Raw genomic sequence first — 12,176 nt, 5'->3', positions numbered from 1 at the left:
GTTGGAGGATTGTTATATGAGTGGTAACGAGTGCCTCAATCAGGGCGCTGGTAAGGGGATAAGGAATAAGGAGATACAAGCAAGAAACTGAGATGGCAGAATGAGCAACATCATATATGAATATTTATATGCCCACATACAGGAGAGAGACTAAAGTGACTGAGATTTCAGGTCTGATGTCTAAGAGGATAATGATACTATTAACAGAAAAGGGGAACCCAGGGATAAAAAGCTAAAGAAAGATGGGGGATTCAGTGTGAGACACAGTGATTCTGAGATTTCTAACAAACAAATTTGGATAAGATCTCCTCTAAGTCCCATTCCATTAGATACTTTTGTCAAGGAAAAGGTGCAACCATATTATTGAAACTAGAAATTACATATCATATAAACACAAAGCATCATTTATTCATTCATCCAGTATTGCAATGCTTACTTCTGTAAGGCACTATAAGAAATACAATAAGCCACAAAACCCAGTTCCTGTCCCCATTAACCCTGCATTTTAATAAGCAAGATGTTTATAACTAATCAGAACTCAAGGCTGAATATGGCTATGTCTCACATTAGAAATATAAAATGCTCATTTATTAAGAGAAATATTTTTTCCCTTTCCAGTGAGAATATTCACACATGAAAAGGCATTCTTTAAATACGAAGAACAAGGACATACAAATAACATCTTTCTATTTTGGGTGTAAATACAGGAAAATACTAGCCATCGTTTCTAGGAGTGAGTTAAAGTACCCTGAACAATTATATCTATTGTTAAAGATTAATGCTTGAATTGTATTATCAGTCAAAAGAAGAGCATTGTTTAAAATGTTCACAAACACAATTGTTCTGGCTTACAATTGGAATTGTTTGATGTCATTTTTCTCAACATTTTTAATTTTAAATAATAAAAAAAATTACACCAGTTTGAAAATAGAGCTATGAGTTTAACGCCTTATAAAGATAAAAACTGCATATTCTCTAACTGTTCTAGAGTTTCCTATTACTATATATTATGATATCATTTTAAATTATTATGTCTACTTTAGTAGTTTTACAGATAACCAATTTTACAGGAAGTCTATTAAAAAGTAGTTTAGTAGGAACTTAACTATATTTTAAATTGATAACATAATCACAGAAAAAATAATTCAAATAACTCTGAATATCTACTTTGACTATACATCTTTAGAGGGATATATTCCAAGGACATAAACTGGCAAAGAAATCTTTATTTGGTAAATCTGTTGCAGGAGGGAGTATTAGTATTGTAATTCCAAAACTAGCATATGTGTGTGGGGTGTGTGTGTGTGTGTGTGTGTGTGTGTGTGTGAGTACTCGTGCGTGCATGCTTAGTCTCTCAGTCATGTCTGACTTTGTATCCCCATGGACTGTAGCCTGCCAGAGTCCTCTGTCAATGGAATTCTCCAGGGCAAGAATACTGGAGTGGGTTGCCATGCCCTCCTCCAGGTATATATGTGTGTAAGACAGTAAATATAAATGAGTAAACATATTAATATGGCTGAGAATCAGAATTCTCCCTGTAGGAAAAGGGAGACACAAATATAAACTGCGTGAAGGTAAAGTTGAACTCTGGTTTTGAACCTGAAGGTATCCTATAAAATCATGATTTCTTTTAAAACGTGCGTGTGTGTGTCCATTTAAAGGGCCCAAAAGCAATGATACTCCAGTAGTAACGAGTTTTTTCAATGCCTAAATTTTGGTTTCTAAGTACCATTTTCCACTAAAATGAATAAGGGTGCTGGTGGTAAAAGAAGGTGGTAAAAGTGTTGACTCCCAGCCTCAAGCAGAGAATAGATAAGGTAAGCCTGCAACAAGGTGCCCAACTACCAATATGGACATATACAAAGGTCATAGGAACTACTTTGAAGGGACTAATCAAATTTGAGATAACTCAATCATCAAAAGAGAATAATGCTAACACCGGCTTTGCTGGTGGCCCAGTGGTAAGAAACCACCTGTCAATGCAGGAGACATGGGTTCAATCCCTGATCCAGGAAGATTCCACATGCTGCGAGTAAGTAAGCCTGTGCACCACAACTATTGAGCCTGTACTCGAGAGCCCAGGAGCTGCAATTACTGAGCCCACGTGCTACAGCTACTGAAACCTGTATGCCCTAGAGCCCATGTTCCACAGGAGAAGCCACTGCAATGAGAAGCCCACTTGGCAAACTACCAAAAAGCCCACACAGCAGTGAAGACCCAACACAGCCATAAATAAACTAACCAATTAATGTAACTATTTTCTAAAGAATAATGGTAACAGATCATCACACTGGATAAATTTTTAAAAAAGGAATTGTTGGATACACAGTGAAACTAAAAAGAAAAGGAGAAGGAATATATCTTCTTTCGAGAGATAGTCAACCAGCACATGTAGATGGAATGAGAGAACTGGAAAACCATTATTTGCAAACCACCAGTGCCATGGTTGACTCAGAAAAGGATCGTCTATGGTTACTAAAACCACTGTTATAGAAAAAAAAATTAATAGAAAACAGAATATCCAATGATAAAGTAACACCTCCAGAGATTAATTATTAAATACAAAACAGAAAAGATATCTTTAGAATGTAGGAATCTGTCTAACCTAAGCGGTCAACCTTAACATCACCAATAACCTACAAATAATCATTATATTACTCTTGATGTAATCAAATGAAAAGTTTACAATAACTACCATATAATAACAATCTCAGGGAAAAAAAGCACACAGCCTGAAACTGTGAGGAAACAATCAAATTCATTTTGTGAGACATTCTACATACAACTGACCTGGACTTTTCAAAACTGACAAAGTCTTGAAAGACCAAAAAAAGAAAAAGGAAGGAAGACAGGAGGAAAAAGATGAGGATTGTTCTAGATAAAAGAAAACAAGAGAGATGTGACAACTAAATATAGTTTATAATCTCTTCTTATATTTTAATATTTTTTTTCCTGAAAAGTTATAAGGGAAATTACTGGAACATTGGGGTAAATTTCAATTTTTTCATATGGCTTATACATTAGGTAATATTATCAAATCAAAATTAAATTATTTGGGTATGCTAATAGCATTATAGTTATGTTAAGAGGCTGTCCTAGATCTTAGGACAAAATATTTAATAAGACAGTGTCATGATGTTTCCACTTTCCTTCCAAATGGTTTAACAACAACAAAAAAAAGTGTGCATTTATGTGTGTGTGTCCAGGTAGCACTAGCGGTAAAGAATTCACCTGCCAATGCAGGCAGACGTAAAAGATGTGAGTTCCATCCCTGGGTTGAGAAGATCCCCTGGAGGAAGAAATGGCAACCCACTCCAGTATTCTTGCCTGGAGAAACCCATGGGCAGAGAGTCTGGTGGACTATAGCGCATGGGGTGACAGAGATGGATATGACTAAAGTGACTAAGTGCAAGCATGTGTGTGTGTGTGTGTGTGTGTGTGTGCGTGCATGCACACATGCTAGAGAAAAAGCAAACGAGCCATAATGCTAACAAGTGAATCTAGCTGAAGGATATATAGGTTCTTTATTACTCTTTCAACTTTTTTTATAGGTTTATAACTTTCAAAAGAAAGTAACTTGGGGGAAAAAAGTAGGATGGAAATCAAATTGACGTTAGAGCAGCTGATCAGATTTTATAACATTTAACTACTTCTTCACCCTATCCATAAGACCTAAAAGCCAATAAAAGTCCAGAAAGGTTGGACTAGTAATAATTTTAACAAATAATAAGTAATTAGTAACAAATTTTAACAAATAATTAGTATTAGTAATTAGTAATAGTAAGCCAATCCATCATTAATTTCCAATTATAGCTATTGCTGTTGTTATTTAGTCACTAAGTCATGTCTAACTCTTTTGCAACCCCATGGACCACAGCCCCCCAGGCTCCTCTGTCCATGGGATTCTTCAGGCAAGAATACTGGAGTGGGTTGCCATTTCCTTCTCCAGGGGATCTTCCCGACTCAGGGATCAAATCTGAGTCTCCTGCATTGGCAGGCAGATTCTGGTATGAATTCTATGAAAGATGCCATGTGCTAACTCATTTAGGATGAGTAATTGTGAATAAACAAAAGCTTTCTTATATTTTCCCCAAATTCAAATATGACTACCAAACAAAATTTTTTACCCGAGATCTATGTTAAGAGGAATGCTAAAATTAAAACATTGTACAGAAATCCAGATGATCTCAGATATAACATCACTATAATAATAATCATAACAATAATAAAACAAACTCTACACTGAGAATTTTGTATAACCCATGCACACATCCCATCTCTTTAATCTTCACAACAACTCTATAAGCCAGGTACTATTGTTATACTCATTCTATAGATTTAAAAACTAACAAAGGCTAAATGCTGCAAGATTATACTGCTACAAAATGCAAAACACACCTTGAATCCAGGCAACCTGACTCCAAGCCCAAGTTTTTTGCTCTGTACTCTCTACAGCTTTTTACTATGAAACATAAATTTTAAATAACCAACTGTATTGATCCAATATCTATCAAAAATTATATAAAGGAGTCATTTCAGAAAAAATCAAAAGCATTCCCTAAAACATTTATATGTACATATACACCAACTAAATGAAGTTAGAATTTAACCAGATGCCCAATTTATTGCCAAATCCCAGGTGAAAATAAAGATGATATATAGCTTGATTACTCAGTTATCTATTCATATATATGGCTGAATATGTTACATATAAATTCAAAACAAATTCCAATATTTTCCCAAAGGCCTTCATCTAGAACTTCCTCCCTGCCCACTCAAGAAAAATAATACTGAAAAAACTTCTTTCAGGTACACTATTCCTCAAATAAACAATGACATAAAAGGGAAAAAAAGAAGAATTAAGACATTAACCTTTAACACCGATGCCATAGTGAAAACAAAGCATGTCCCCCCAAAACCCAGTCATCTTACACTGTTTTCTGTTTCATGAATTGTACTACAATCCATCTAGTTACACAAGCCAAAAAATCTAGTGGTGGCCAATGGCACCTTTCTCTCCTTCATTTCTCATACCCAATTAATCACCAAATTCCACACCTAAACATCTCTAAAATCCCTCCACTTTTATTTATCTTCACCATCACTTTGTCTAAGGTATTATCGTCTCTTATATGGCCTCTTTTCATCTATACTATCTTCTGTGTAAACAGTTTTCTCTTCCGTATAACATCTAGTCTTTTTTCACAAAACTTAACAAACAGTTGCACGTTTACCTTTTTTGATGGAATATTTATGTCTGCCTTCCCTCGTACATTTTGTGTGGTAGAGACGCTATTTACTCATCACCATATCACCGTGGCCTAGGAAAGTGCCTAGTAAATAAATATATAAATGCTAAATGATTGAATGCATGTCAAAGATTACAAACTTATTTATAAATAGTCCAAAAAAATTAAGTAGTTATAAGGTTCATGAATCATTATAAGGAGTACCTTATTTCATCATTTCTAGATCACACATTGTTACATTTCATTTTTTTTATTTTTACATCTTTAACTCCAAAACTGAATACATCTCATAGTCAACAATCTCTGTATGCTTAATTGGCAATTTTTTTCTTTCATAGCAGTTCATAAAATAATAGCACATCTTGACGTAAACAAGGGGAAAAAACCTCATTATTTGATGAAACAGGTAAATCTGGCTCACTCAGTTCAAACTTGGTAGGCTAACCTCCCTTTTCCATTGGCTACTCTGCTACTGCCGGTATTCAATAATTAACAGTGCCTACTGGTTCTTTCACCAACAGCTATCAAATCTTTTCCTTAAATCCCAGAACAATGACACTACACCTATCTAATTCCACGTTGCCTGCTGAGTTCTTGCCCTAGCTTCATTCATTTAAATATTTGCTTCAAATTCAACCAACACTGTGCACCTATATGCAAAGAACTAAAGATACCAAACAGTCCAGCAATCTGTGCTTTCTGCTAATCTCTTTCCTATAATTTAGAATTTTGCTCATTTTATGCCTCAAACTGGAACTACTTTCCTCCCAATTTTTATCTACCAAATTCCTACTCAATACTTTAGCTCTAGATCATATTTCATCTTCATGAAATATCCCCTAGTTAATCTTTCAACCTTAACATTCTAAAACAGATGAAATCTAACGCATATTGGTTGCATTTTCTTTACCATCTGAGCCACAAGGGAAGTCCCCCATATTGGTTGTATTTTCTGTTTCCTGAAGGCAAGGTTTACATGTCATACATTCTGATAGAGTGTAAACTCCCTAAGAGAAAGGATTTTTGTCCCTTTTGTTCACTGTTATATTCCAAGCACCTAGAAGAGTATCTGGTACATAATAGCTGCTTAGTAAGTATCTACTGAATTAATGCTCTCTAGTATGTGGTCAAGAAGCAACAGTTAGAACCAGACATGAAACAATGGACTGGTTCAAAATTGGGAAAGGAGTATGTCAAGGCTGTACACTGTCAGCCTGCTTATTTAACTTAAATGCAAAGTACAGCCAAAGCTCCATTACTTTGGCCACCTGAAGCAAAGACCTGACTCATTGGAAAAGACCCTGATGCTGGGAAAGATTGAAGGCGGGAGAAGGGGATGACAGAGGATGAGATGGTTGGATGGCATCACCAACTTGATGGACATGAGTTTGAGCAAGCTCCAGGAGTTGGTGATGGACTGGGAAGCCTGGCGTGCTGCAGCTCATGGGGTCACAAAGAGTCAGACACGACTGAGCAACTGAACTGAACTGAATGGAACTGCAGAGTACCTCATGAAAATGCTGGGCTGAATGACTCACAAGCTAGAATCAAGACTGCTGGGAGAAATATCAACAACCTCAGAAACACAGATGATACCACTTTAATGGCAAAAAGTGAAGAGGAAATAAAGAGCCTCTTGACAAGGGTAAAAGAGAACAGACAAACTGGCTTAAAACTCAACATTCAAAAAATGAAGATCATGGCAGCTGGTCCTATCACCTCATGGCAAACAGACAGGGAAAAAAGTGGAAGCAGTGACAGACTTAATTTTCTTGGGCCCCAAAATCACTGCAGACAGTGAAGCCATGAAATTAAGACACTTGCTCCTTGGAAGAAAAGCCATGACAAACCTAGACAGCATGTTAAAAAGCAGAGATAACACTTTGTCAACAAAGGTCCATATAATCAAAGCTATGGTTTTTCCAGTAGTCGTGTATGAATGTGCTGCTGCTGCTGCTGCTTCTAAGTCACTTCAGTCATGTCCAACTCTGTGCAACCCCATAGATGGCAGCCCACTAGGCTCCTCTGTCCCTGGGATTCTCCAGGCAAGAATACTGGAGTGGGTTGCCATTTCCTTCTCCAATGCATGAAAGTGAAAAGCGAAAGTGAAGTTGCTCAGTCGTGCCCGACTCTTAGCAACCCCATGGACTGCAGCCTACCAGTCTCCTCTGTCCATGCGATTTTCCAGGCAAGAGTACTGGAGTGGGGTGCCACTGCCTTCTCCGTATGAATGTGAGAGTTGGACAATAAAGAAGGCTGAGCACCAAAGAACTGATTCCTTCGAACTGTGGTGCTGAAGAAGATTCTTGAGAGTCCCTTGGACTGCAAGGAGATCCAACCAGTCCATCCTAAAGGAAATCAACCCTGAATATTTATTGGAAGGACTGATGCTAAAGCTGAAGTTCCAATACTTTGGCCACCTGACGGAAGAGACGACTCATTGGAAGAGACCCTGAGGCTGGGAAAGATTGAAGGCAGAAGGAGAAGAGGGCGATAGAGGATGAGATGGTTGGATGGCATCACTGACTCACTGGGCATGAGTTTGAGTAAACTCCAGGAGACAGTGAAGGAAGGGGAAGCCTGGCATGTTGCAGGCCATGTGGTCACAGAGTTGGATGCGACTTGGCAACTGCACAACAATAATATACTCCAGGGTATAGAACAAATCTTTGCAGCTATAGTAAGAGGGAAGAGTCAAGAGGAACTGGATTAAATGACTTGAACTCCTTGAGCTTCAGTTTCTTCATCTGCTAAATGTAAATAATACTCAATAGCACAATAAGTTGTTATAATGATTCAGTGCAATAATGTTTTAAAGCATCTAGTACAGAGCTGAGGACCAGAGGATGCCCTCAGTAAATCTTTTGATGACAGTGTGACAACAGTTAAACAGTGAGAAGCATTCAATAAATGCCTATTAAATGAACAAAATCCCAGGAAAAATATAAAAAGTTTGAGCAGTGTTTAACCTTATCATTTATCCAATAAAGAATTCATGAGTGAGTTAATTCTGAAATATTATATGTACATTCACCCTCAATCTTAAGCATGGTTGAAACCATTTCTGATTAATTAGGAATAACCCCCACCAATAGTCAGTATACAAGTATTAATATTTATACTTTACTGACACATAGAGATTATATTTAATTCCTAAAGAAGAACAATAATTTTACTATTAGAGTAGTAAAATACTGAGAATAAAAGAAAGCTGCAAAGTTACTGAAGTTACATGGTCCCCAGAAAGCCAGGAAGTACAAAAGTTTCTGTCTACAAAACACTAGTGAGTGATAAATTATAAAAAGCAGTTTTACCAGCTCTATCAAAATATATAGAAATATGTGATAAATAATCATAACAAATAAACTCTTCAATATATTTGTATTCCATTTTACAGGGAAAAAAAGAGGATCAGTTAAAATGGGTTTTAAACTGTTTTTACAAACCTATTTCTTATACTGGCTACTTTTTAACTTTAAACAGTTCCCAGAATTTTACAGTGAGATTATTAATTCAACATAGCATCAGATTATTGAACTAATTAGAAACTCTCCCTTGTTCAGGGAAGACACTTTCACCTTGTAAATTGGTATATACACAAACTTTTCCTTTCAAAGCTTTTCCAGTCCCTCTGGGTACTTTCAATGACTCACAATCTAATCACCAATCATAAACAACAAAGGAGGAAAGAGCCATTGTGTCTATCTACTATTAATTGTGTCTATCTGCTATTAATTGACATAAAGTCATCACAAAAATTCCACTGGGGATATATGTCTTGAGTAGGAAAAGAGAATAAGATCCCATCTAAGTATTTCAGATACAAGCAGATCTAAGAGGTGGTATTCTCCTCTAACCATGGGGTAGCAGTAACCCCTTGTGGGAAAATAATCAAAACAAACCGAAAAAGTAAGCCAAAGAGATCTTAAGCATAAACGCCTAGAGTCACATTTAGCTGATTCGTTGACGTCTCTGGTATTCACCAGTTATCCTAACAATGTATCTGAACCTCCAATCTAAAAGCCCTGAGATGTGGATGGAGGTGGAAGGGTTGAGGACGAGTAGGAACCAGATTGAGTGAGTAAACTGTTAAGGTCTGGATGGAAAAGCATTAAGATATTCGGGCAAATATATTAAGTGTCTGAAGCAGTAACAAAGGCCTAAAAAGGGATAAAGGAGTGAGGAATGAGAAGATTAAAATCTTGAGGATCTGATTTGGGTTTGTTTGTTTATTTTCTTCTTGTTTTAATCGGAAAGAAATAGGGAAGGAGCTAAATAGATGCAAGAACTGAGGAGAAAAGAGATCGTGCCTGAAACACCCAAGAAAACCCTCTAGAGGCGGGGAAACAGCTTCCCACAGGAAGGCTTAGGCTTAGTTAGCTCTGGAGCCCAGGAAGGGCAAGGAGTCAGAAAAATGATACCAGAAAGGAGAGGTTAGGGTGACGGCAAAACCCTCAGAGAGCCGAAAAGGTTGGCCACAGGGTTTCCATTGAGGGCAAGACCCGACTCCCCCCCGCGCCCCCACTTCTTCCTCAAGGAAACCCGATCTTTAGAGGGGACCAGAGACACTAAGTCCCAACCTTCTCCTGAGCTAGCAGAGTCAGGAGAAGAACCTCAAGTCGCTCCCTCACCAAAAAGAGAACTGGAGAAGTGTAAACAATGTGCAGGAGCCACCAACCGGGAAATGCTCCAGCTCCAGCAGCAGCCGCCGCAAAAGCAGCCCGCATACAAGCCGACTCTCCGACCTCAGCGCCGCAGCCACAGGCTCCTCGAGCTCCCCGGCCGCCGTAGTCAGAGAAACGCCCCACCTCACCCGCTTCAAGCCTAGTAGGTCAGCCACTTCCGGGGCATTAAAGCCTATTGATTGGCGGCAGCAATAGCCAGACCAATGGCAAGACCCTGAGGCTGGCCAAGATTGAAGGCGGGAGAAGAAGGGGAAGATAGAGGATGAGATGGTGGGATGGCATCACCGACTCAATGGACATGAGTTTGAGTAAACTCAGGGAGGTGGTGATGGACAGGGAGGCCTGGCGTGCTGCAGTCCAAGGGGTCGAAAGAATCGGACACGGCTGAGCGACTGAACTGAACTGTACTGTGCAAGAGCCATAGTGACAGGCCCCTGATCTATTTACTTCATCCATCCTTTTTTCGCTCCTTTCGCCACTCAGACTGTAAGCCACCAATATAGCAAGCACAGAACCAAGGGAAAGTATCCACCTATAAGCGGTGTCTCTGATAGACAAAACATCATTCCTGCCTGGAGTTCCTGTTGAACAGACTTCAACTCCCAGCGTGCCGTGAACACCACGCCCTCTCCTCGAACGCGGGAACTACAAGATCCAGCATGCACTGTGCCGTTTATTTCTCACTCTCCCCGAAACACCCGCAGACCCCAAAAGCGGTTTCAGAAGACTCACTAAATCCTTTACATTAATGTAGACCTTTCTACCAAGCTCCACTTTGGTAAAAAATACAAGTATTTCTTTTCTTTTTGTAAAAGTATTCGGAAGGGGCTATAGGTAAATACTTATAAAATATCAAGGAATATGTGCTTTCATTTTCCATGTTTAGATTATTTTCCAGAATTGAAACAGAACAGTCTGCGAAGGCTTTTTATGAAATGGAAATTTTTATCCTCTTTCATAAGGTGTGTTGAGAGAAATACTAAATTACTGCAGAGTGTAATGCTGTAAGATTTGCTGGAACAAGGGCTACGAGACATGCTTCTGAATTGCGTAGGGAATTACAGTAAGAGCTAGAAGTGAAAAATTAACAGTCTGTACTAGCGGACTATGAAACCACATGGGAAAGAAAATCCTTCAGAATGCAGAGTTGAAAAGTTCAAAATTTGATTTGAAAACGTTTTCATTTTTTTATGTGTTTAATGGTTTGAATTATTTTTATTATTCTCACAAAAACAGGTAACTGCACAACTATTTATTTTCTGTTATGCAGTAGAGCAACCAAATAACCAATCACACAATGAATATAGTAAGATGTAACATTTATTAGAGTGAGTGAACAAAAGAACTCTTTTCTTGCCTGATTAGACAGCTGGTGGATCCACATTTTAAAATACAGAACTCTGTTTTGATTTCTTAGGACAGATAATATACATTTAACAAGCTGTCTGGATGATTTTTTTGTTACTTTCATAAAGTCTTAGACTACAAGAGCAAATAAATTTTATTTTTAATATTATACAATAACAGGATGTGAGAAACAATGCTTTTATTCTTTAATTAATATGGTAATTTTACAAAATAAAATTTTGTATACCACAAACATTGGTATTCTGTGGATTCACTTGTACAAAACAAATTTTAATTGGTTAGTAAAACAGTAGAATACTTTCCACTTTTACAACTTCACATAGAAGTCACAGAGGGGAAATATATTCTGTAACCTTGGCATGGCATCTATCCAACTCCCGAGTGCTAAATTATTCAGCACAAGCAGGTAAATATTTAAAACCTACTATCATGGAAAACAATCTGCTGCTTTCTATACTCATGCACCATAGCAATGTGAACTCTATGAGAGAAAACATTTTCATTGGAATGATTCAGAGGTAATAATAAACTATAATTAGGTTATCTGCTATTCATAGGTGTTTGTAGTAAATAAACACATAATTAGATCCACTTATTAGGGATGTTATTAAGGAAGCTTTGAAATATGCTAAATATTTGATACACATATTTCTAAAGCAGTTTCGATGATCAATTGTATAAATGAACATGGGAGTCTAAAGAGTACATAATTTATGTAACAGACTTCAGGTTTTTAAAAGAGATTCTTACAGCTGCAGCACTCAGCAATATTCTCTCCTCTAAACTGACTCCTATTCAGCCAATTGAAAACTGCATAGGAGTCAAAATTAGACCAGATGTTCATTTTTTTTTTTTTCAACAAATACATAAGTAC

The 12,176-nt window shown here is 37.6% G+C and overlaps 1 protein-coding gene across 10 annotated transcripts in view; it reads right to left on the bottom strand.

Moving 5' to 3' along the window:
* The window catches only part of ATG4C (autophagy related 4C cysteine peptidase), a 99,822-nt gene extending 89,724 nt beyond the window's left edge, over positions 1–10,098 (bottom strand). For 3 of the 10 annotated variants that reach the window (XM_069562980.1, XM_069562593.1, XM_069562804.1), the window contains exons 1-2: positions 9,928–10,098; positions 5,235–5,333 (exon numbers count right to left, since the gene is read on the bottom strand). The gene's annotated coding sequence lies outside the window, so the exon portion shown is untranslated. Of the gene's footprint in view, positions 1–5,234; positions 5,334–9,880 lie in introns of all 10 variants that reach the window. The other 7 variants (XM_069562894.1, XM_069562761.1, XM_069562708.1 and 4 more) reach the window with 6 other exon arrangements.
* Between the last annotated feature and the right edge of the window lie 2,078 nt (positions 10,099–12,176).

Source organism: Ovis canadensis, chromosome 1 (genome assembly GCF_042477335.2).
Source record: "Ovis canadensis isolate MfBH-ARS-UI-01 breed Bighorn chromosome 1, ARS-UI_OviCan_v2, whole genome shotgun sequence".
Taxonomy (NCBI): domain Eukaryota; kingdom Metazoa; phylum Chordata; class Mammalia; order Artiodactyla; family Bovidae; genus Ovis; species Ovis canadensis.
Note: the sequence above shows the minus strand (reverse complement) of the source record. Positions and strands in the feature narration are given on the sequence as shown.